This window comes from the organism of the source record quoted next, unplaced genomic scaffold (genome assembly GCF_019419815.1).
Source record: "Pyrus x bretschneideri cultivar Hongxiangsu unplaced genomic scaffold, Pyrus_bretschneideri_v1 Contig7, whole genome shotgun sequence".
Lineage (NCBI taxonomy): Eukaryota > Viridiplantae > Streptophyta > Magnoliopsida > Rosales > Rosaceae > Pyrus > Pyrus x bretschneideri.
Window position 1 is genome coordinate 3,797,704 of NW_025999809.1, and position 4,300 is coordinate 3,802,003.

General features: G+C 38.7%; 1 pseudogene; it reads left to right on the forward strand.

Annotated features, from left to right (window-relative positions):
• The first annotated feature begins 439 nt into the window (after nt 1-439).
• LOC103927114 lies at nt 440-3,358 on the forward strand (annotated as a pseudogene).
• The last annotated feature ends 942 nt before the right edge of the window (nt 3,359-4,300 follow it).

Consider the following 4,300-nt stretch of genomic DNA (forward strand, 5'->3'; position numbering starts at 1 on the left):
GAGAGAAAAACTTTAAAAAATACCAAAGCATCCCATAAGTTGTCAAATTTAAATTTTATGTTTAAAATTTGACATCTCTCTTTCAGATAGTCTCATTAAACCGGAGAGTTAAACCTTGCCCGAACCGGCTGGAAGGACAGGCATGCCAAGCCCAAGCCCAAGCCCAGTCGAACTAAAATGTTTCAGAAATGGCGATTTTCTGGTACACGTGTCTTGAGAAGGGTGTTGACATCTGGAAATTGGGGAAACTGCCACGATGGGAGGAACTCGAATTCAAACCATTTGAAATCCCACGGTCACCAATAGTGCGATACTGAAAGAAAGTCCCACCGCATTCGCTGGCTTCCCGCCCTTTGTTCAGTTGATTCGAGTCCGTCGATCGAGATGTGTGGAAGGGCTCGCTGTACTGACGACGTCATTAGGGCTTACCACCGCGCCCATGCCCCTGTCCGTACCGTTACACATGGACCGGTGAGCAAACCTCATTATTCAAAACTCTTTCCCCTCTTTTGATTTCTCTTTTGGTTGTAATTTTCTCTCATTTTCCTAGCAACCAAACAGGTCTTAAATTGCTTGTTAATGGTCTCTTTAATCAATTGCTTTGCTCATACTGACTGAAATGAATTTTCGGTTTATGCTTAGGTATCGGCCGTCGTACAACGTGTTGCCGGTGGGATCGAATGTGCCTGTTGTTCGCAGAGAAGACGGGGCGGATGGCTACGGCGTCGTTCTTAACTGAATGAAAGGGCGGCGGATTCCTAGTTTCACCAAGAAAACCGAAAAGCCCGATTTCTACAGGATGGTAATAACGTTAGCATTAGCATTGGCAGTCAGCCACTGTCTTGATTAATTGATTGTTTACATAAATTGAATGGGTTTTGCAGTGATGTTGTGGAAATCAGTAGTAATTTAAACCTCAGTCTATGTGATGTGACTCAAGTTTCTATTTTCATAACCGACACGAGAAAGCTGGTTCTTTTTATGAGATGAGTTGTGAAATTAAACAGTTTTTGTTTGATGATTACATGTTGTGAATTGTGTTAAAGTTTGCAGTTTAATGCTCGGTCTGAGTCCATTTGTGAAAAGGCTTCCTTCCGTCATTTGGCTCCTAAAAGCCTCTGCCTCGTTGCGGTTGAAGGGTACGTATTACTGATTTTGCTACGTTTATTATCATTCGGGACATGTTTTTTTCAAGTGTGGTTGTATTGGAGGGACTCTGTACGTCTTTCCCTTTCATTGCTGCTGTTTGATTAGTATCATAAAGCAGTTTCTTATTTCATGATTTAATTTGCATTCTCCAGTTTTTATGAATGGAAAAAAGATGGTTCGAAAAAGCATCCTCACTAGGTCTATTTCAAGGACGGCAGACCTCTCCTGTTTGCAGCTCTTTATGATTCATGGGAGAACTCTGAAGGTAGTTAATGACAACCATGTTGTTCGAAAAAGCCGCTCCCCATGACCTCCGCTTTTGTTAATTTGTTATGCTATTATGTCTGTTTGTTTTGGTCTTGGCGATGATAATTTGTTTTCAAAACCGACTTTATCTGAAATTCTTCGTAAGTAAATTTCAAGTTTGAGGTAAGTTTGTTCTAGGCGCTGATATATCCAGTGTACATTATCATGCAGGCGAGAAACTTTACACCTTCAGTTTCATAACAACAACTTCATCATCAGCTTTAGGGTGGCTGCATGGTGAACCCTACTCATGTTTGTTGATTTTTACAATTCTACTACAATATGAATACCGTAATGTCTGGATAGTACTAGAAGCCTATAAGTTATGATTTACTGCGTGATTATTTAGTTTATGTTGATGAGAGTAACTTGGAGGTGATTCTATATGTATACATATATGTGTGTGTGTGTGTGTGTGTGTATAAAAAGATATTTGTATAGATATAGTTTGTAATTTCTAGTTACAGTTTCTTGGCTGAACTATGAATTTAGTCCTTGTTGTGTGAACTTCCTTTGCCGCATTCTTGCGGTGGCCCTCTTTGACAAACTTGAGTAGCATTTCTCTAATATTTTGGTTAATTTATCATTATAGATATCTTGGGTGATGAAGAATCAACCGACACATGGCTGGATGGTTCTTCATCATCCAAGTTTGATTCATTACTTAAACCGTAGGAAGATCCCAATTTAGTTAGTGGTTGTTGCATTTAGAAAGGAGAAACATAACATTTACCATTTAATGATCCGGATGATCTGGGTTTGAAACGTTGGAAGTACATTTTATTGACTGCTAAAAATTTTATTCACCAGGGATGGTACCCGGTGACACGGGCAATGGGTAAGGTGTCTTTTGATGGGCCAGAGTGCATCTATGAGGTGAGGCAGTTTCATGTTTTCTCTTGTGTTCATGATGCTTATGTTTTAAATTTATGGAGGGGGACTTAAACGCAATAATCTTTACCCCGATCTCTACGACACTGCGAAATTGGAAATTTTGGCCGCCAGCTTGAATCAAACAAAATGATTCTTGCACTTGTATAATCATTTAGCTGGTGTTCCAATAGAAGGTAAACTTTATAGAAGCGACAAGATAAAGGTGTTAAGGTGGTGGTCTCATGGAAATTTGCCGAACAAGAGAATCATGCTGTATTCGTTGTCTGCTAGGTTTCCCCTTTTCTACTTTGGCTAGGCAATATAGTCATCCTTTCTGTTTTGTATCTGTACTACTTGTATTTTAACTTCTGGTATGCTGAAATCAAAGATTTAGGATGTTTGTCAAAACATGTTCGTCTCTCCACAGTTGGTTTTGCACAAGTTTCTTGTGAACTTAAAGATTTCTAGGTAATATTTGGTTTAACACTTGTGTGGATTATAAACAGAGAACTTGATTTCAATCAAGAGGTTTTGTTGCAACCCTCCTTACATATTTCAACAAGAAATGAAAAACAAGCGAAAAGAAGTTGCACAACTAACAAAGAGGAAACATTTGGGGACGTAAAATTGGCAGAGACCAATTGTAAGCTTCTATCCACCTTTCACTAGGCACCATCTCCATGAACATCTTCTTTATCATCCGAATGGAGCCGGACACTGCCCCCCATTGTAAGACCGGCCGCGACCCTAGGCTGAACCCTCGCCGCTTGTTCCCTAGCCACACGGTGATGCCTCTCCGTCTTTTCAGCCGCCTCCGTGGCCGGCACCAGCCAACCAACACGGTGGAGTTTGACAGAATAGATATGGTGACACCACCTCTCCTCAACATCTCTATTGTTGTTGTTATGCAATTTTATGCATAGTGATTTTGTGATGCTCATTCATTCCTAATTACTTATATAGTGTGGATTAAAGATGAATTGCCGGTGTTAACAATGATGATCAATGATAATGGCAGCAATTATGACAATCATGATTTTTTATCCCCTGATGCCAGTGTGGAATAAAGCAATGTACCCCAGGATGGATTTTATTCCATTTAAATTGCTAGGATTGTGGTAGTCATGATTAGAGTAACACTTTATGATCAAAAGACAATTACTTTAGTGAACTTGTAGGTGAGATGTGTCCATCACGGGCTTTTAGCACAACTGTTTATATCTCCCGCATCATGTGACTTATAATAAGAATATACACTCGTCATTGAGTAATTTTCTGTGACTTATAATAAGAATATACACTCGAGTAATTTTCTCTCGTTGAGATGGGAATCACAAATCTTCCCTTTTTATAAAGCAACTTTAATGACTTGACTATTGAAGTAGAAGATGCTTAAACTTATGTTCTGTCCGCCGCTTCGACGTGTGGCGTGAAAATGAAGTTCTTAAATCTCTTCATCAGAAAAGAAGTTGGTAAATTGATGGTTTAGATCACTGATTCGATTTGAATACAAGTAGTTTTAATTAGTTTTATGTTGCATGCGTCTGAGAGGGATCGACATATTTGTTTTTTTTCTTTTCTTTTGACGCAAGGATGTTCCACTCTAAATTCTAAAGGACAGATTCTCAACAGTACAACGATTGGGGTATTTTCTTTAACTTAACTTCATGCTTATGTTGGTTTTTAGCCCAACTAAACGATCTTAGTCTCAAATAATTTATACATACATGATTCGTATAGTGTGATTTATAATATGAACGGTTTCGATCATAAGCATGAAGTTCTATAAATAATCCACGAAGTATTTTGAGGAGAAACTTCTCGATCTTAAGGAGCCAATCTCTTTTCTAACATATCAGAATTAACTTGGCTTCTCAATAGATGAGAGGAAGTTCCTCCTCAAGATGATTTATTATCGATTCACAAAACTTCATGCTTATGAGGGAAATTACTATATAAAGATATCCCTTAA